The sequence below is a fragment of the Protopterus annectens genome, chromosome 8.part0 (assembly GCF_019279795.1).
Source record: "Protopterus annectens isolate FY-2018-M chromosome 8.part0, PAN1.0, whole genome shotgun sequence".
Taxonomy (NCBI): Eukaryota; Metazoa; Chordata; order Ceratodontiformes; family Protopteridae; genus Protopterus; species Protopterus annectens.
Window position 1 is genome coordinate 101,384,065 of NC_056741.1, and position 22,178 is coordinate 101,406,242.

Here is a 22,178-nt window from a genome sequence, read left to right on the forward strand (position 1 = left end):
TCACACCACTGTCATGCTCTTTAACACTCAGTTAGTTAGAGTTTCCTAATCAACTCTTATTCACTCAACTTCTCATTATCCATTCTATCCTAAACAAACCCTCTGCCTGCCCTAACTTATCCTTTCTTCTCTCCCTATATAATCCCCCTTGGTCCCTCAGAAGTTCAGATAAATGTCTCTTACAGATACACAAACCTAATAAATCAATTGGCCAAAATCTTTATAGCTACTTTCCTGATCTAGCTTGGAATAAACTCCCCTTGTACCTCAGATCCATTTCCCAAGTCCATGAGTTTAAGAAAGCTCTTAAAAATTATCTTTATAGTACCTGGATTTGTCACTGCAATCACCGTACTTTAATTTCTTCCCTAAATTTTAAACACTGTGAATATACCAATTTTTATTCTTTTTTCTTCCATTTTTCTATTGTTTTTGCTTTTGTTTTGTTTCTATTCTCATTTCTCTTACTTGTACTATATGGCAAATGTGCTAGTCTATGTTGTTGCATGTATATTTTGTAGTTATCTATTATATTATGGATTTATATTGCATATTTTTCTGTGGAGCTTTTTTCCCAGGGCCTCCATTGAAAAAGGGCACTAGCTCAGTCAGACTATCCTGGTCAAGAAATGTCAAATAAATAAATATAAAATAAATAAATGTTACTTATGCCCTGTATTCTTTTAGTGATGTACCTCTGTGGACATTCCAGTTGTTGGATATGCCTGGTTAGGTCCATACAAAGGGGGCATTGTACCAAATGATAGGTTTGATGAATGCCAAATACAGTAGAAAATAACTTATTTTGACCTAGATGCCATTACTTTGTTTATAAGATGTGTGAAGATTGATAGAGAAGGGGTGAAGGCTGCCAGCCTAGTCAAATAGAATTTGATACATAATTCTGGCATTTGTAAATATAAATGTAAAATACAGGCTTGTGTCTTAAATGAAAGAAAACACTGTAAAATGTGAACTTCAAAATTGTAGCAACATTGCCATCTGCTGTAAGGATAACTAAGCCAAGCATTTCTTATTAGTCCTTTGAAATGAAAATTACTTTATGTCTATTCCTTTGAAGTTAGAATTTGGAGTCGATGAGTCTGGAGTAAGCATCCTGCCTATAGTTTTAAGGCTAGCTGAACACATTATTTCTATTGTTTTAACTTAAGGAATAATTACTGGAGTGTACATGTTAAATGTCTTTTATTGTTGTAGTTTCTTGAGCAGGTGTTAGATTGTTAAATAATGTAGCCTGTTGGCCTGGGAACTCCAGACTAAGTGTCAAAATGATGTAATGTGTATACTGTCAAAATGATGTAATGTGTATACTGTGAAAACCTGTGTGTGAAAATGATGTAATCTGGGAGGGCCCAGCAAAAATGTGTTAGTGATTTTAAAAACTATTGCTCAGAGAGAGAAGGTAAGCATTTTTGTGTTGATATCCTTCTCATCAGCATACTGCCTGTTGTCTTAAGTAAGTTATTTTAGAAGTATGTTTTCTTGTAGTAATAGCTAAGAAAGTAGAAGAAAGTTAGACTAAGTGTTAACTGTTATGTCAGAACTGCACTGCTGATTTATTTTAAGTTTCTGTGTGATCTCTGAACTCTTGAGTAGCATTGTATTGTAGTAGTATTGTCTTGTGTCTTTATTATTTATTATTAAATATTTTTAAACCCTTTTCAACTGTGGCTGGCTTATGTAGAGATAAGTTAGCTCTAGAGTACATAGCATATTTATAGAGTTTACTGTCTAAGCCTCTGCTATAGCTTTAGCCCTGGGCTATACTACCAATTGGATAATAATATTGTACAGTAATAATTGGACACCCTTTTTAGGGCTTTTTGGTAGCTGATAAGTATTATTTTATTATTTATTTATTTTACATTTGTTGACCGGGATAGTCCGACTGGATACATGTCCATTTTCAGCGGAGGCCCGGGGAGAAAAGCTCCATAGAGAAAAAACAGAAAAACACATAGGTTTACAGGTACATAAATGAAAGGCATAACAAATTAACATTCTTTATGCTTTCCTTGGCATGATTATTGTATCAACAAGACAGTAAAGAATCCAGCTCAAAATTACAAGTACAATACAAATTCAAGAGACAAATTCAAGAGACAATAATGTTACTATGTTCAAAAAGTTCTACACCATTGCAGGGTTCCAAGTGATCATAGAGAAACTGATTACAGTAGAACGAACTAAATAGGGTAGTAGTCAGTTTATTTATGAATTATTTGATGCCAAAAAGAGGAGAACCCCAGTTAGCTAGTTCAAGTAGGATAGGATATGCTGTAGTTCAATTAGCAACTAGTCTGGTTTTGCACATGAGCATAGCCAGTGTGCCTTAAAGAATTGTATAAGATGTTTTTTAAATTGAGAGAGGGAGTTAGTGAGTCTTAAGTAGTTAGGGAGGGAGTTCCAAACCTTTCCTATTGTATTGGCGAAGAGAGCATCGCCGCCCATATTATTGGATTTGATGGTTTGGACCAGAGATCTGTTGGAGGAGCAAAGACTACTTAGGTTAGAGTAGGGGATCAGTAAGTTATTCAGTGAAGGGGTTTTGTCAGGTTCCTTATGGTGTTGGCAGTAATTACTACTGCATAGCCTGGGTAAAGGGGCACAGCTGGAGAATTTGTGTCAGCCTTTCTCAGGAGTGTCTGTGAAGTTGTATAAATACTTATCTCAAAGTGTGTGTGGTGTGTCATCTACCTGGGCAGGGACACAAAGCACTGGTGGGACACAGAGGGTACTGGAGGTTAACTTGCTAGCTAGGCTGAGATCTGGACCCTATAAATATGCCAGTGGGGAGTCTTATTGGAGACCTGGGGAACAAGGGAGCATCCAGCCCCAGACTGACTGTGATCTCTGTGTGCACCTAAGGGAAATTGTACTTTACTGTGTGTATTTGTTATCCTTTCCTTGTATATGAGACACCCTCCCTGGTGTTAGTGGTGAGGATTGAGGCTCCTTGATTGCTGGGCCAGGGTGCGGCCATGACATGTGGTTTGCAGTGGTGGGACCACTTGACATTTGTGGTGGCGGTGGATATCCACATCACATATCAGTTAATTGGCAAATACTGATTGGCTTGTAGTGGTGTGGGTAGAGTGAGTCCTGTAGCTTATGTACAGTGATCTCTGAAGGTGTTTTGTATTCTAAATCATCTACACAGTGAATGCTCAAAGTTCAGATCACAATTGTTTTATTTCTTTTGTTAGCTTAGTTAGTCAGGGTGAGCAGGAAGCATGTAAACAGAGGAATATGGAAAGCTGACAAGGAGTCAGCTGGTGGAGATGTGCCAGGCTAGGGGACTGGTGCATGGAAACCTGGCTAAGACAGACCTGATTGCAGCCTTGGTTACAGCTGCATCAGAAAACAGCATCCAGGAGGATGATAAGACTGGCAGTGGAGATACAAGATCCTTGGAGAATGGACAGCTCAACCTTTCTGCAGTGGACTTAAAAATCCAGCTGGAGCTAAAGAAACTTGAGTTGGAGGCCAGGCATTTGGAGGTAGAAGCTGAAGAAAAGGAGCATCAGAGGAGGCATAAGAGGGAAATGCTGACTCTTCAACAGAGTCATGGAGGTAATGGGGAAGGGAGTAACTGGACTCCAGAAGCAATACAGGTCATTACATTTCTTCCACAATTTAAAGAGGGGGATAATTTTGATAGTTTCATTCATATGTTTGAGAGGGTATGCAAACAGTATAGTGTTGACCAAAGGCTCTGGGTATGGTTCCTGATCCCCTTACTCCATGGGAAAGCTATAACTTTTCTGGCAAAAATGCCTGATTCTGTCTGTTTTGATTATACTGCTGTAAAAAAATGTCTTATAGGTTCATAGGTTCATAGGTTCATACTAGGCTATCTGACCTAGGGCATTTATAAGCCTAGCCAGAATGGGTTTGGCTTTCGCCACCCATTTTAAATTTATTTTGCTATGCCCTTTTTCGAGGTTAGTATACTGTGCCTCTGTCTAACAGTGACACAGAAGTGATACCAGGGGTAAACCTATGATCTCCCATCCACTCATCAAGATTCCTCTTGAAGAGAGTCAATGAGGGACTCTGCCTAACCTGGACTGGGATTTTATTCCAGAGTGAAGGGAGCCGCTGGGTTATGAATCTGTCCCTCCAGCATGTCCTATTTATTTCAGTGCTGAGGTTCAAGTCTCTCGAGCGCGTAGCTCGATGGGATTTGGATTTTCTGAGGTGCAGCATGTCCATTAATTCCGGGTTGGACATGGCTTTATACGTCAGGCACAGATCGCCTCTGAGCAGGCGGTATGCCACTGAGTAGAGCTGGAGTTTCTTTAACCGGGCAGCATATGGCATCTGTTTGAGCCCTTTGATCCTCTTGGTGAGGTACTTTTGGGGTCTTTCCAGTTGCTGCAGGTGTCTGGTAAGGTACATCCCAAAAGGGGCATTGTACTCAATTATGGGCCTGATGAGGGATGAGTAAAGAGGCACGATGACCTCCCCTGATCTAGATGTGAATCCCTTCATGATTAGGTGGGCTATATAAAATGTTTTTCTAACAACTTTGGCCACATGGTTGTCAAATGAGAGATTGCTATCAACTTGGGTCCCCCCTAATTACTTCTTCTGTACTTAATGGATTACCACCTATGTGGTAATTTGTGGTCACTTTGATTTTTGCCAAAGGGGATGACTATACACTTTTTGGCATTTAGCTTGAGGCCATGGCTCTGGCACCAGTTGTCTGTTTCTATGAGGCCCTTTTGGAGGATGCTTGTGTCGGCTGGTGAGTCAATTATGGTGCCCAGTTTGCAGTCATCTGCGAACTTGGTCAGCCACAGTCCTTCCGTGTTGGCCTGTACCTCTGAGAAATATATACCGAACAAGAGAGGTCCCAGGACTGAGCCTTGTGGGACACCACTTGTAACTGGTTTCGAGTCTGACATGGCTCCAGCAATTCTAACCATGTGGGTTCTGTCCTTGAGCCAGTTTGCAATCCATCTAGTGACATAGGGGTTTATATTTAAGCTGGTGAGCTTATCTATAATGCCTGAGTGGGGTATTGTATTGAAGGCTTTTGCGAGGTCCAGGTAGGCTGTGTGGACCACCTTCCCCTCGTCAATGGCCTTGGTGGCCGTTTCACAGAAATCAACCGGGTTTAAGAGGCAGGATCTGCCCTTAACAAAGCCAAACTGGGTATGATCCAGTGTCTGTAGGTCCCCAATATCTTTATTTATGAGGTCCATGATGATCCTTTCCATAGCTTTGCAGACCAAGCTAGTCAGGCTTATGGGGCGATAGTTTCCAGGATCTGTTGAGGCACCAGCTTTATGGAGAGGGACCACTGTTGCTTTACGCCACTCTTTGGGCACATATCCTGTAGTAAGGCTGAGACTGAACAGTAGTTTTATGTTTGGGTTTAGCTCTTCTTGGAGTTCATGTAGGATGCAGCCCGGGACACCGTCTGGTCCCATTGATGCTTTGTTTTTTGCTTTGGAGAGGGCAGCTCTAACCTGAGCATCTGAGATGTCAGGGGTGCAGCACTCTGCTGGGATAGATATTTGCCCTTTTGGTGGGGAGGGGGGGAGAAGTTTGCACTGAACCTGTCAGCTAGGATGTTGGCAATGTCTGTGGGTTCAGTGTATTTTTTGTCATTTTGGACTAATTCTGAGCATATCTGGTAATTACCACCCAGGTTCCTAACATAACTAAAGAAAGCCTTGTGATTATCCTTAGTGTCCTGTGCAAGTTTTCTCTCGAAGCTGGCCTTAGACAATTTTATGAGTGCCCGTAGTTTTTTGATAATACTGATCAGTGATGCCTTCCCTTTTTGGGATTTTGCTCTATCATTTAGTAGCTTCCTCCTTCTATTGTATAGTTTGTTTATGGCTGGGGTCCACCAGACAGGATGTCTGTCTTTGGAGGATTGGGTCTTGGTTTTATTTGAGATCGCATGATCCATGCATTCCTGAAGGTGTTCATAGAATGCGTTTATAAAGGATTCTGCAGTCTGGGCCGTATTTTCCACAGGCCTGGGGGCTTTGAAGATTCCACCTCGGTTTTGAGGAGTGTGAAATTTGCTTTAGAGAAGTTTTTCATTGTGGTTTTCTGGGCAGGGGGTGGGGTCGGGATGTAAATATCCAGTGAGATTAGTTTATGGTCTGATCTTACCAGTGAGGGATACACTTCTGGTCTGGAGCATAGAGTCCCCATGTTGGTGATGATCAGGTCCAGTATGTTTTCCCATCTTGTGGGAGTGGTAACAAGTTGTTCCATAGCATTTGAGTTTATAAATTCTAGGAACCTTTGGGCTAGGGTGTTGGAGCTAGAGTAATGCTCCCAGTCTATGTTTGGGTAGTTGAAGTCGCCCAATATAATGGTGTTTGGAGAGACCTTCATATTTTCCAGTGTTCTCAGAAAGGCCGAGTGGGGTTCCTGGGTTTTGGAGGGTGGTCTGTAGCAGGCTATAAACTGGAAGGCAGTTTTATCCACTGTTAGTTGCACATGGATAGTCTCTGATGCTTCGTGCTTTGCCACCAACCTGGAGGTGTGGGTATCTTTGATGAATATCAATACTCCCCCTCCTTTTGTGGTTCGGTCCAAGTTTTGGGGCCAAAAGGCATGGTATGAGGTATAACCTGATAGTGCTGGGGTGCTCTCGGGAGCCCTGAACCAGGTTTCTGTTACTGCACAGATATCGATGTTCTCCATGCTAAGGAGAGTTTCGAGTGCATGCATCTTGAGGTTTAGACTTCTGGCGTTGAGTAGCATTACTCTTAGTTTCTTATCCCTTGTGATACCTATGGAGGTGGGTTTGTCTTTTGAACCTTGCCTAAAAAAGGCACTATGGGGATAGCAAGAGCCTTTGCCAATATCCGAAAGCCCAGGGGTGACAGGTGCAAGCCGTCCCTAGCTAAGCATCGTGGCTTGTCGAGCATATCATCCCAAGCTGACAGGCATTGGATCCCCTTTGAATGACACCAATACTTAAGCCAATTGTTAAAATTGATAATCTTGTCTTCATATTGTGGCATCATTTTTGGTGAGGGTAAGATGCTACTCAAGGTCAGGGTCATACCGGCCTGGGCTACATGCTCAGAGAGCTCCTTTATGTCTCTTTTCATGTAGTCCAGGGAGGTACGTCTCAGGTCATTCACACCAGCATGGACAATGACTGAGTCATATTTGTACTTGCCTTGGAGTGACCTGAGTGCTTGTGTTATGTGGCAGATCCTAGCACCCAACAGGCTGCTCACCGTGACCCTCTCCTTGTTCAGCCTGGTGAGCGGGACGTCAGTGTGCCTGATGATAGAGTCACCTATTACAAGTGTATCAGGTGTGTTGTTTAGTCTTAAGGGCTGTGGCTGTTCGGCACACTGGCTTTGTGAGATATGTGTTGCACGTGTTTTGTTTTGGGGTAACGGTTGCTTGGGTGTCTGCTTTGGAGGTCTCTGCTGCTTAGGCAGATCTTTATTTAGAGCCTCAGTATGTTTTGTGTGATTATGTGTTTGGTTTTCTGTCGTGGTAGGTCTATGTGAGACTGGAATTGTAGTGAGTGTGGTTTCCTTCTCCTCCTGACTGGTTATGCCAGTACTGAGTTGAGAGAGCTTAGCCTCCAGTTTGGCTATATGGTTGCATCTCTCACATGTGTTGGAATTTGTTGGGAGGAGGAGAGGGTTGTCTGTGTACATGAGGCAGTTGTAACATTGCCTCAAGATTCCCGGATTCACCAGCTGGACCAGAGAGGAGATTGACAACTGACCTTTGGACATGCTAGAATAATATTGGGAATTCCTTAATTATTGAAAACAAGGGCCAGTGGGGAGTGAGGGTGTAGTGCTTTTAATTTTTAGTGTTGACTTATATAATTGCTTTAGCGAGAAAGTGCCAGGTAACTTAAGTGCAATGTGTTACAGGTAACTTAAATGCAAAAATTACAAACAGTAACTTTCTTTCAAGTGAAACAAGGAAATAAGTACAGTAAGCAATGCAGATATCACTAGTGATCCACAGAAGCACTGAGAAGCCGCGTATTAGGTGGAATTAGTGTTCCAGGGAAATAACAAGCAAACAAACAACAAGCATATAAACAAAGCTAGATTCAGCAGGCCTGGGTCTACTCTATGCTACAGCAAACAAGGTGTACCAATTTCAGTAAGATATAGTTCAAATATTCAGGCACTATAAACCTTTAACCAGAAATTCCCAGCTCAGAAGGGCAGAGTCCAGCCTCTTCTCCCTCTTTTAGAATGTTTTAAGCTAATACCTGAAATGTATAGGAAAAAGTTTTGTGAGCATAGACGCAAGGCAGATGAAAGTGTGTGTGAATATGTTTCAGAAGAACTGAGCACTTCTTTTCATAGCTGGGTGAGTGGATGTCAGGTCACCACTTTTGAAGGGCTGGCAGACATTTTGTTGAGAGAACAAGCCCTTAGAACTTTGCCTGAGGACATGAAAATCTGGTTAGCTGGTAGACAATGTGCTACTTCAGATGAGTTGTGGAAGAAGGGAGACCTATACCTGGCCAGCAGGGCAGCCCTACACAGGAAGGGGACCCCCAGTACTGTTCATGGGACTAAGGAACCCATGGTGAGAAGCAGAGACTGGCCAAACAGAATCTGCCAGTAGCAGGGGAAGCCACTAATCCAGGTACACGTCCAGGGGCTAGGGTTAAAGGTTAAACCAATGGGGCCATGTAGCATACAGGTGTCCATGGAGGCAAGGTGGGGAGCCAAAGGTGAGGGAGCCAGTAAGTGGAAAAGACAACATGCCAATAGTAGGTTGTCTTGAAACAACAGGGGTACTAAACTACCATCCTGCAGATGTCCTGAGAGGGAAGGATTTGGATGAGGCAGTACCATGCACTTATGCAGTTACACGCAGTGAGGCTCAGAGACAAGCATGTGGGTCTGGTAGCCTGGGGGAGACCCAGACAGACTGCATACGTGCAGCCAGGACTGGTGAGGCTATTACTTTAGGAAGGGAGCTACTTTGTAGCGGTGAGACTGAATGTGAGCCACAGCTGCTTTTTGGTACTGATATTACCTTGGACAGGGTACCTGCAAAGGTAGAGGTGAGTAGTAGTACCCAGGCTGACAGTGAGGCACCACTGTCAGTGGGATGCCAGACTTCTGGTGGAAGGGGAGCTGGGAAGGATTACAAGGAGAGAGTTGAGACAGGCTCAGCTCTCAGACCCTACATTGCAAGGCCGGAGGCAGGTAGCTAGGGAGGCATCTGATTCTCAAGGGAAGGGGCAATCTGTATACTGGGACAAAGGGTTACTGTACAGAGAGTGGACCCCTGAGGGAGGGCTAGAAGGTGAGAGAGTACAGCAGTTGGTAGTGCCTAGAGCTTACTGTCTGTCACTTCTAGCCATATCCCATGATATTCCCTTTGCAGGTCATATGGGCATAAAATGTACAAAGAGGCATATTATGCAAAACTTCTGTTAACATGGAATTTCCAGAGATGTAACAGGGTACTGCAGGACCTGTGAGCAGTGCCAAAAGGTGGGCAAGGCAGGAGACAAGGTGAGAGCTCCTTTGATGCCTTTGCCTGTGATTGAGGAGGCATTTCAGAAGGTAACTATGGATATTGTGGGTCCTCTGTATACCCCAAGTTCCACAGGGAGAAAGTATATCCTAGTGGTAGTGGATTATGCTACATGATACCCTGGGGCAGTGGCTTTGTCCTCCATTGAGGCAGAGAAGGTGGCAAATGCTTTGTTAGAGATTTTCAGTAGGGTAGGTTTCCCAAAAGAAATACTGACTGACCATGGGGCCAATTTCATGTCAGACCTACTGGCTTGTCTGTGGAAGTCCTGTGGGGTGAAGCACATGAAGACCACCTCCTACCATCCCCAGACTAATGGTCTTGTTGAGAGGTTAAACTCTACAGTCAAGTCCATGCTACGGGCATTTGCATATCAATTTAAGAGGGAGTGGGACAAATATTTGCCCCATCTATTGTTTGCTTACAGAGAGGTTCCCAGGAATCCACAGGTTTGTCACCCTTTGAGTTGTTATATGGACATAAAGTGGGGGGACCTCCAGATTTAATTTGAGATGAGTGGAAGGTGAGTGCGAGTCTCACCAGGAGTCTGTTGTGGCATATGTCCTAAACCTCAGGACAAGGCTCAGGGAACTCATGGGCTTGGCCCAGGAGAACCTGGCAGAAGCCCAACAACAGAAAATGTGTGGTATGACAGGAATGCTCGAGCTGGAGAGTATTCTGTGGGGCAGCAGGTGATGATTCTCATTCCTGTCAGATACAACAAGCTGAAAGCAGCTTGGGAGGGTCCCTACAAGGTGGTAAGAAAGGTGAGTGATGTTAACTACATGGTGGAACTGTTAGGCAGATGGCAGGACACAAATTGTACCATGTTAACATGATAAAACCTTACCATTATAGGGAGGCCCTTGTGCTGAGCATTTGCAGTGGAATGCAGGAGGAGTTTTAGGGAGATCTGGTGGCTGATCTCTTCAGTGAGGCTCAGGCTGACACCTCAGTAGAAGGGGTAGCAATGTCCCAGCAGCTATCTCCTACCCAAGTTCAGGAAATTTGAGCAGTGTTGCAGGAATTTGGGGACATGTTCACTAGGAAACCAGGGTGCACCCACCTGGTGTAGCACCAGGTGGATACAGGACCCCAAAGGCCTATTAGGCAGACACCTTATAGGCTGCCTGAGAGAGTCAGACAGACTCTGAGGGAAGAGGTACAGGAGATGTTGGAACTAGGGATGATTCAAGAGTCCAACAGTCCCCGGGCCTCCCCAGTGGTGCTGGTGCCAAAGAAAGATGGCAGCACCATGTTCTGTGTGGATTATAGGAAATTAAATAGTCACACAGAGTCGGATGCTTACCCCATGCCTAGGAGAGAGGAGGCCCTAGAGCAGCTGAGTGGGGCTAAGTATCTTACAACCATTGATCTTACCAAGGGTTAATGGCAGGTGCCCTTAACTCCCAGTGCTATAGAGAAGTCAGCCTTTGTGACTCCTTTTGGCTTGTATGAATTTACAAAGATGATCTTAGGGATGAAAAACGCCCCAATGACTTTCCAGAGGCTGGTAGATAATATCCTAGAAGGAGCAGGAGTGTTTTTCCTTGCTTACTAGATGATATTGCCATCTACAGCCATTCCTGGCCAGAGCACCTTCAGCATGTCAGGGAGGTGCTGGGCAGACTACAGAGGGCAGGGTTTACCATTAAGCCGAGCAAAGGTCAGGTGGGTATGGCAGAGGTCTCCTACCTAGGACAAAGAGTGGGGAATGGTAAGATAAGGCCATAACTTGCCAAAGTGGAAGCCATTCAGGCATGGCCTGCACCTGTTATCAAAAAGCAGGTGAGGGCATTCTTAGAGACAGCAGGGTACTACAGAAAATTCGTCTCGAGTTATAGTACCATAGCTGCTCCCCTCACAGACCTGACAAGGAAGAACAGGCCAAATAAGGTAGTGTGGACCCCAGCATGTGAGCAGGTATTCCAAAAGCTTAAGTGAGCATTGGGAGGACTCCCTGTGTTAGCCAGTCCAGATTACAGCAAAGAATTTGTTGTGCAAGTGGATGCTTTGAACTATGGGGTGAGGGCTGTACTTAGCCAGATTTCTTCAGAGAGAGAAGAGCACCCAGTGGTTTATCTCAGTTGTAGGCTCCAACCCAGGGTGGAATGCTATGCAGCTGTAGAAAAGGAATGTCTAGCCATAGTGTGGGCACTGCAGAAATGTCAGCCTTATCTGCATGGAAGAAAATTCACTGTTATGACAGATCACAACCCTCTAATATGGTTAAACAGAGCCAGCCAGCAAAATGCCAAGTTGCAAAGATGGAGCCTGGGGTTGCAAGCATATATGTCAGTGCAGCACCACAGTGGAGTTAGCATTGCCAATGCAGATGGGCTCTCAAGACAGGGACTGGGGTGAGGTACCCTCAGCTAGACCTAATCCTCTCAAGTGGTGTTTCTCAAGATGCACTTGATAAAACTACTTTGAGTTCTCCGGGGGGGGGGTGAAGACTGGTAGAAAAGGGGTGAAGGCTGCCAGCCTAGTCAAATAGAATTTGATACATAATTCTGGCATTTGTAAATATAAATGTAAAATACAGGCTTGTGTCTTAAATGAAAGAAAGCACTGTAAAATGTGAACTTCAAGACTGTAGCAACATTGCCATCTGCTGTAAGGAAAACTATGCCAAGCATTTCTTATTAGTCCTTTGAAATTAAAATTACTTTATGTCTATTCATTTGAAGTTAGAATTTGGAGTAGATGAGTCTGGAGTAAGCATCCTGCCTATTTATGGCTAGCTGAACACATTCTTTCTATTGTTTTAATTTAAGGAATAATTACTGGAGTGTACATGTGAAATGTCTTTTATTGTTGTAGTTTCCTGAGCAGGTGTTAGATTGTTAAATAATGTAGCCTGTTGGCCTGGGAACGCCAGACTAAGTGTTAAAAGGATGTAATGTGTATACTGGGAAAACCTAAGTGTCAAAATGATGTAATCTGGGAGGGCCCAGCAGAAATGTGTTAGTGATTTTAAAAACTATTGCTCAGAGAGACTGTAAGGATTTTTGTCTTGATATCCATATCATCAGCACTCTGCCTGTTGTCTTAAGTAAGTTATTTCAGAAGTATCAACAAACAATAAAATAGGCTCAGTGACAACCTCTGGCAGTCAGTAGCAGTTAACTTATTTAATCATGCCATCACAATAGGGATAAACCAGCTCTTAAAAATAGGAGGCTTGTTTTTAAGTAAACTTTATACATTTTTAAATAAATGTTTAAGTAATACATACTATATATGTGTATTTATTTTTAATGATATACTTTTAATAATATATTTTATATATGTCATTTATTGATTAAGTTTCTCTGATATATGTGATGTATATATTTAATTGTATTTTCTATTTAAACAATGTACTTTTGCCGGCATATTTATATATTTTATGCTTTCCTGATGGGATCCTTGTGGTACAGATGGTTTAAGGTTGAGGAGTATGTGGATTCATTTATTAACTAATTAATCCTATTTGCCTATTTACTAATTGTGATGTCATGATTGAATAAGTTATCCACCTACAAATAGTTAAGTACATTCACTCAAATTGTATCTTTGAGGTCTGAAGAAGCCACTTTGTTGAAAGCGCTTACCCGTTTTTCGTTTTCGAATAAAGGGTTTTTACTTGAAGTTTTTGCGATTCCTTTTTGAATTATAGAGTGGACATTACTTGGTCTGAATAGACATCTATATGGTAACTGCTATTGACTGCCAGAGGTTGTCACTGAGCCTATTTTATTGTTTATTGACATTTTCTATTTTATTGGTGCTCAGTGCCATTTATTTTCCAGCGGTGCTGATTATTTACTTCACTTTATTTCAGAAGTATGTTTTCTTGTAGTAATAGCTAGGAAATTAGATGAAAGTTAGACTAAGTGTTTTTTCTATTATGTCAGAACTGTACTACTGATTTATTTTAAGTTTCTGTGTGATTTCTGAACTCTTGGGTAGCATTGTATTGTAGTAGTATTGTCTTTTGTCTTTATTATTTATTATTAAATATTTTAAACCAAACTGCGGTGGTGGTGCTGTGGTAGCATTGTTACCTCACAGTAATACGTTGTCCTGTTAATTCTCAGCTAGAGCGTCTTCTGTGTGGAGACATGCATGAATGGGCGCACCTTCATTGAAGGTTGTGCATCAGGGCCGGCAACTCGGCACGTAAAAATCTACTGCCAATCATTAGCGGACCGGAGTTCCACTGTGGCGACCCCTAACCGGGAAATGCCGAAAGACATGACAACAACAACAACATTAAATATTTTAAGTCCTTTTCAACTGTGGCTGGTTTATGTAGAGATATGTTAGCTCTAGAGTACATTGCATATTTATAGAGTTTACTGTCTAAGCCTCTCCCATAGGTTTAGCCCTGGGCTATACTACCAATTGGATAATAATATTACACAGTAATATTTGGACACCATTTTTAGGGCCTTTGGGTAGCTGATAAGTATTAGCTGGTGGTGGCAGTAATTACTATCGCAAAGTCTGGGTAAAGGGGCACAGCTGGAGAATGTGTCAGACTTTCCCAAGAGTGTCTGCGAAGTTGTATAAATACTTATCTCTAAGTGTGTGTGGTGTGTCAGCTACCTGGGCAGGGACACGAATCACTGGTGGGACAGAGAGGATACTGGAGGTTAACTTGCCAGCTAGGGTGAGATCTGGACCCTATAGCTGTGCCAGTGGGGAGTCTTATTGGGAACCTGGGGAACAAGGGAGTAACAAGCCCCAGACTGACTGTTATATCTGTGTGCACTTAAGGGAAATTGTACTTTACTGTGTGTATTTGTTATCCTTTCCTCATATATGAGACGGCCTCCCTGGCGTTAGTGGTGAGGACTGAGGCTCCTTGATTGCTGGGCCAGGGTGCGACCATCACAAAATGCACAGCATATAATGATTTCCTCACTACTGGAGACAAGTGATAGTCAAATTCTAGATTACTGTCTATGTGTGTCTCCATGTCCCTGACTACTGGGTCATTTCTTATGAGTATGCCATACATAGAGTAGTAATGATATGACACAATGAAAAAATAATAAATGTACATACATAGAACAGTAAACGTACATAAAATAGTAAACATACATAGATAGAATAGTAATGATATGACAATTAAAAGATTACCATAAAATATTAGCTAATACCAAGTTTATAAATGTCTAACTAATTTCATATGGAATCAACTGTAAATAGATTTTGAGGAGGAGACATTGAAATAATTATAGGATGAATATGGTTGCAACTTATGAAGGAGTATTGAGGAAGTCCAGGTAAAAGGAGATAGAAATAGTAGTAGAGAGGGGTAGATGATGGTCAGATAGTTAGGGACTGTGAAGAAGTAGCTGTATTATGGCCAGTTACACAGTTACATAAAAGATGGTGACAGTAAGGGTTTGGAGTTCATCCAAGAACATCATGCACAGAGATATCAACTGAGTAGGTAGACTTTAATTGAAATGTAAATGATTTTAGGGAGTGTTTTTGCCATATTTCTGGTGGCATGGAGTTCCAGGATTCTGTGAGTTGGTGGGAGAGTAATGATTTACCAGCAGAATTGTTGGGTATGGATACATGAAATGGATGTAGTGGCCTGGAAGGGTTATATATGTGCATGAGGTTGGAGATGGGTGGATAGTTGTTTGTTTTTTACAGAAATGTTATGGATTTGTGGAAGTTGTAAGTTAGACAATGTAAGAATTCCACTCACTGTAATTACCTAAGGGTGGCAAAGTGGTGGGTTCTAGTTGGAAGGGTGGTGGTAAATAATGCTATTTTGTAGTAACATTGTTCAAGTTAGTTGCAAGGCCATCTGTATATTATTAAGGATGGGTGCAGAATATGTTAGAGTAGGCAGAAGGAGAGAAGATAGAAATGTGTTTTATTACAGTATCTGAGAAAGACGAGTTTGGGTATATAGAGAGATTGTAGTTTTTGGTGTAATTTTTTCACTATATTTTGGATGTGTGTGTGAAAATGTATTTTTTTATCTACAGAGATGTCTAAAAAATGAGTATGTGTGGCATTCATATTTTGTTTTGTTGGATGAGGTAACTGAGAAGGACGTTTTTTGATAGTAAGCTGTTTGGAAATAAATAGGAATAGTTTGGATTTACTTGGAGTATGGAACAGCTGACTAGATGTCAGCCAAGTTTCTGTAGAGGAGAAGGACTCATGAGCAAGTTCTTATAGTTTGTTGATGTTTTTTATGGTACAGATAACTGTGGAATCATTTGTGTACTGTACTTAGGATGCAGTTTTACAGTTTTTATGTAGGTCACTGATGTAGCTGTTAAAGAGAATAGGTCCCAGAATTGATCCTTGTGTTATACCAAGCAGGATGGGGAGGAAGGAAGGATAAGATATCTTATGCCACTTGACAGCTTGAGCTCTGTTTTGGGGGTAGCCAGAAAACCATGATATAGAAGTTGTGTTGAGTTCTAGGTTATGAGGCTTGTGTAGGAAAATGGAGGCAGAGATCATGTCTAAGGCCTTGGATAAATCAAGGAAGAGGGCAGACGCTAGGTTTCTCTCATTGCTATTTATGTTTACTGAACTGGTGAAATTAAGTAAAACAGAAGAGATACTGTGGTGGGGACAGAAGCCATTCTGAGAGGAAGAGAGGAGGTTATTTTGTATGAGGTAATGGAAGGGTTGTGACTGGATACATTTTTTTAAGTTTTTTGATAGGAGTAGAAAATGTCAATGGGCCTGTAGTTTGAGAGTTCAGCTGAATGACCTCCTTTGTGGAGGGGAAGAATGTGGCTTTTATTTTATTTATTTATTTTTACAGAGGGTAGGGAATATGCTTCACTGATGGGTCAATTTATTAAAATAGAAATAATGAGACGTGTGTTTCCTACTGATTATGGTTTTCAGTATGTCTCTCAAAATGCTGTAACTTGTAATTACTGTTAAAATTTTCATCTGGGATTACACCCAAGTCCCTTGCTTAATTCACAGATGATAAATGTACTGATTGGTTGCATAAGGATATCCTTGGTATCCTACTACCACAGAAAAAATATTCTATTTATTGAAATTAAACAGAACATTTTTCTCAGATCATTAAAGCAGTGCATCTAGGTAATGCTTCTTACTCAGACATTAAACTGCCTATCTTTGAGTACTTGATACATTTGCTGACTAAAATACCCTCGTGTATATTAACTGAGATCATAAATATGCTAAATAAGAAGGCTTCAAGTGCTTATTCATCATAATTACTCTTGTTGATGTATATGGCTTTTTGAATAAACACCAGTTATCCTCACTAGATCCTGTGGCACAAAGGGGTGAAGGCTCTGGATGTATCCAATGGGAAAGATGGGTAAAGCTGTTATTTGTGCTCAAATCCAGAGGTTAAAGATACATCTCTGGTCTGCCTCTTCAATAGCAACTAGAAGGAGCTCTGGGGATTGTATCGATGGTGACCAGACCAACTGAGTGCCTATTGACAAATGGTATATTTCACATCTTAGCCCCAAACAAGACATTCATGGAAGTGGGTCTGTTTCCTTTAGGTCATCAGCAACTGTGGAGCTCAAAGGAATTGTAGAGCTGGGGAATAGGAACTCCAGGGAAGGGGAATTAGGTCCATCTGTCTGCCTACTGGCACGCAACCTACCATCCAACCCTCACCTCACTGAGTGTGGCTGTTCAGTAAGTTGGTGTGCTGTCTTGTCCATGTAGATTCAGGATAGAAGGAGGGTAGGTAAGATTGTTCCAGAGGCTTGGTCATCTCCCTCAGCAGGAATAATTGGGCTAATTAGTTATTGTAAGCATGGTAAAAGGGTTGTATCAAGCTGATCTGGGAAAAAGAAACAACAGTAATCTGTACCCTACATTTTTTATCATCAAGCCAGTTACTGATCTAGTTACTATTTTAACTATATTCAAATGTTTCCATTATTAATATTATGACAATATGGGAAACAGTACAATGCTTTTGCTAGGTTTAAATATTTGACGTCCACATGTAAACCTATATCAAAAGCATTTACCCGGTTGGTGTAATACTGTAACAAATTATTTACATCAATGCTATCAGTGGGATGGAAGCCTGCAATGACAGAACCATCTCCCCCTCCTCCTCAACCCTGCCCTAGACTTATGGTGTGGGTTGTCTACCATTGGGAAACATGTTATGGATGTTTACACATATTGCCCCTTTCAGCAGAGCCATCACCCTGTGTCCCATATGCACATCTGTCAGCCACTGTACTGCTGCCTGTGAAGCACCTAGTCACCAACACATCCCTGTGGATCTCTGTATATTACCTATCCCTTCTGTAATTATGCACAGATACACTCCTAACTATGCTGGTGTACATCACTTTCCATGCCATATGTGTGGCCTGCATTATCTTCCTGTCCAATTCTGTCCTGCTGTGTATTTTCGACTAAGATACCATGTGTCATAGTTATCTTGATGTGTCAGGCATCACTGTCCTACAGTTGTGGTTTTCGCTATTCCTAGGTGATGGCATATCCTCCAAAGAGGTCAGATGGAAGAGGTAAGGTAAATCCATACCGCTGGAAAATGATACCCTGTTGCATATACATATTATCCATGGGCAGTGCTTCTTAAGGATGGGGGGGGTGCTGACAAGCCTATTGGTGACCCACTGTGTGAGATAGTGGTCCATCACATTAATTCAGTGAGTGGAAAGAATCACAACATGCAGCAATGCCAGAAGCATGTCAATGACATAATATGGTGGGCTTTAGGGACTACACACAACATAGTGACTGACAGGTCTACAACTTGAAGATTGCCAGCCACCTGTACAACCTCACTGATGATGAGTCCTTCCAGAAGCCCTGCATGAAAATGTTGTGGTCATGGGTATCCTACCACATGGAATGCTACAGGTTATGAGAATATATGAATTTTGCATGTTTCCCAACAAGGCCAGCCAGGTTAGCAGCCATAATGCCTATGCTAAAGCAGCTCTGCATATACTGATAATAGGAAGCACACAATGACCATTGCATGTGTTCCTCTAAGGTACATCAGGTGTTCAGACTCAGGGAACCTGCAGCATAGGTAGATATATGTTTCTGTCTGCAAGTGTCAACCTGCCATTTGATGGACACTGCTGGGCATCACATGTGGTATAGGGTTTCATCATCACTCTGTTTTCTCTTGTATTGCATGTTAAAATGACAGATCACTGCCACTGTAACAGGTATACAGACTAACCTATGTCTAAGAAGTTAACACTTGCATGGCATCATCATTATCATCATCACCATCATCATCATCATTGTCCTCAATCCACTTTTTCCCATTTTCTACATGGGGTCTGGGTGTTTTGTCGCTTGTTGAATCTCTCCCTCTTCAATGCCACTCACCTACCTTTTTCACAGGTCTTCTCTCAGACGATCCAGCTACCTCTTTCCTGGACACCCTCGTGTCCTCTTGACTTCTTTCTGTCTGTCCCAAATCTTTTTCATCAGATTGTCTTCTACTTTCATGCACATATGCCTGAACCACAGTAATCTTTTCTCTTTGACCTTTTCTGTTTTCAGAGCTACTTTTGCTTCTGCTCTTATGTCCTTAATTATTCATCTGTCCCACAGTATGCATCCTACCACCCATCTTAGGCACTTCATCTATATGACCTGTAGCTTCTTCAGATTATCTGCCTTTACTGCCCAGGTTTTTGTACCATACAGTATGGCTCATTCCACCACTGTTTTATACACCTTACCTTTCCACTTCTATGGCATTCTTCTGTAATACACTACCTCTGAAATTCTGTGCCAGTTGGCTGCAACCACTCAGATTCTATTTACTTGCATGTGGTGTGAAGATAATGCTGGTGCAGAGTCACCTTGTGTGTCTCTCTTTCATGAGTGGATTAAACACACACACATCACAGTGTGGCCCCACCCATATCTGCTCTACAGGATGCTCAGTATGTCAGACTGTTACCTCTGTCAATGAGTGCTACCCCTATTACCAAGAGTACTGCCAGCACTCCCTTAGGTAGGGAATGACCATTAGACCACCTCTGATATGTGCCTGCCCACTATTTGGTTGTATGGTAGCGGTTCTCAGAACTCTCTAGTGTCATATCCTGTCTCAGAAATGTATGCATCTCCTAACATCAGTCAACAGATGTGCAGGGCTATAATCTGGGTATAGTCTGCAACTACATATGCTGCACTGGAGATTATTGGTGTAGTGAGATGCCTCTTTGAGAATATGGCCCAATAATGCCAGTACCTCCAGAAATCAGTCTTGTCCAGAGATGATGCCATGCAAATGTCATGAGGACTGTGATAGGAAGTGCCACCTGAGGTATCCAACCCATGAATGCTGGCTGAGATTCTGGGTATATCTGCTTCCTTGGTGATGCATAGGAAGTCTATTGCAGGGAATACAGTTTGCAGTTGCTCCAGTGGGGTTATTATAGCCCCTTTACCTAACATCACAGGATGCACTGATGAAGACATTACCAGAGTGTGACACTTTGTGAGAGATTTGCCTTCAGTTCAATTTACATCAGTACAACCGTGTGTGAGGGATATATTCCTACAACATCTCACCATCACAGTGGCCTCTGTAACTGGTCATGTTATAGCTCTGATATCAGTTCCAAAAAGAAAGTTTGTCACTGATGTCATTTACCCTCATCTCCCCTGTTTCTTTCCTTCATTAACCAATAAACCCTGACTCTAGGTTGTACCCTTGTGTATCTAGACACCTCCACAAATGATAACATCTGGGATCTGCATTATCTTCCTTCCTGTGTGGTGTAAGTGGTGATTCTTAATGGCCAGTGTGATTCACTGATGTCCTGCCCAGTATATTTCTGCCATGTGTACTTGTCAGGGTTCATAGAGTTGGACTAGATACTGTTGACTTTCCTGCATTGCCATATACTGTGCTTGACACCATCTAGGGGTGGCACATTGTATTTGTGTATTTCAGAATTACAGTTGTCACTGTTGGTAGATGTTTCACTGTATTCCGTGACAGAGCCTGCTGTTGAAGATGTGATAGCTCCTAGGACTGCGGCATGGTCTACCTGCTTCTATAACATCTTATTGTATAGCATGCAGTATGCTCAGAAGCTCTTACAGGCTGTCAGAGACATACTGCAGTGGCCCTTAGATGTGCACAGACAGCAGAAATGAGCTTTAAGCAGGTTGAGCACTTACTTCAGTAAGATTGTTATAGGTGTTTGGGCAGTCTTACCTTGGTGTTTGGCCATGCTTTGTGGGTTCTGTATGGGCATCACCAGCCAGGCCTCCAGGAGATATCTGCGATCACTAACCACGTAATAAAGATATAGGGCAAGGGTATGAGGTAGATATACATATTGACTGTGTTGTGAAGCATATGCACATATTGACTGTGGCTGTAGAAAGGTCAGTGTACCAGTGTACTTGAACTTACCTAATAGGTGGTCCTGTGCAATGTTTCCCGGCAACTGGACTAAAGGTGGTGGTCTCTCTATTTACATCAAAAATAAATATACTTCAAGGCTGGTCAAACAGGGCAATGCACTTGAGCTGCCTCATGTTCAAATTACCATAGGTAAAATCCAATACCACTTCCTTGCAAGCTATAGGTCCCCCTCTATGACCCAGAAAACCCATACCATGTATTTAAACTTATAAGAAACACTAACCATCCAATCCAACACCATGTTCATGGGTGACTTTAATTGGTTTACCTTTATAATAGCGAAACACAGTGGTGCGATTGCTCATATGAGTGAATCGTAATCATGGAACTTACAACAGCGACAGTTGTAAATGTTCGAAAATCAGCAAATCGAAAAGCCGATTTGGTGATTTTCAAACATTAATGTTGAAAAAAAATTAGATAAAGTGTAATGCAGGGAGGCAATCCTCCCTGCACCCCCTAAGTGGGCAGCTGTGCCCCACGTACCCCCCTACTTTATTATTCTAACGCCGAGATTACACTACAGTGGGGAAAGGAACCATTTTCTGACACCCACTATAGTGCAATCTGCCCCAGAATGTCGAATGTGCAATGAGCGAATCTCACTGTGCATTCACTCATTGCACATTCGAATCTTTTTCCATTCGGCCTTTGCAAACTTTGCAAACTGCCTTTCAAAAATTGTTGTTTGCCCTTGTGCAATATGCACATGTAAAGGTAACCCACTTTAATCACCCCACTATTAACTGGGCATCCTACACGACACCAAACATGCATGCACAGAGATTCCTGGATTTTGTAACCAATAACTCCCTGGACCAGATAGTCAGTGCACCAACCAGGGGTGCAAACATACTGGATCTGGTACTCAGTAATATGGAAGAATGCTGCACATCCCCTATTGTAAATGCCTTCCCTGGCAAGATCAGACCACAAAATGGTCAACTTTGAAGTAAAAATAAAACCTGGCCCCCCAGCTAAACCTGGAATATTCAGGAACTATTCTAAGGCTAACCTCCTGCTATTAAGTAAGGACCTGGCATAATTCCAAGCCCCATAAACCCTGACAACACTTCTGCCTATGCAGAGCTGTTCACAGAAACCCTGTACAAGCATGTTAACAGATGCATATAGGTAGCTATACCTGCCAGGAAGAAGTACTTAACTAACTCAAAAAATAAGCAACCCTGGTGGAACAACAAAATCAATCATC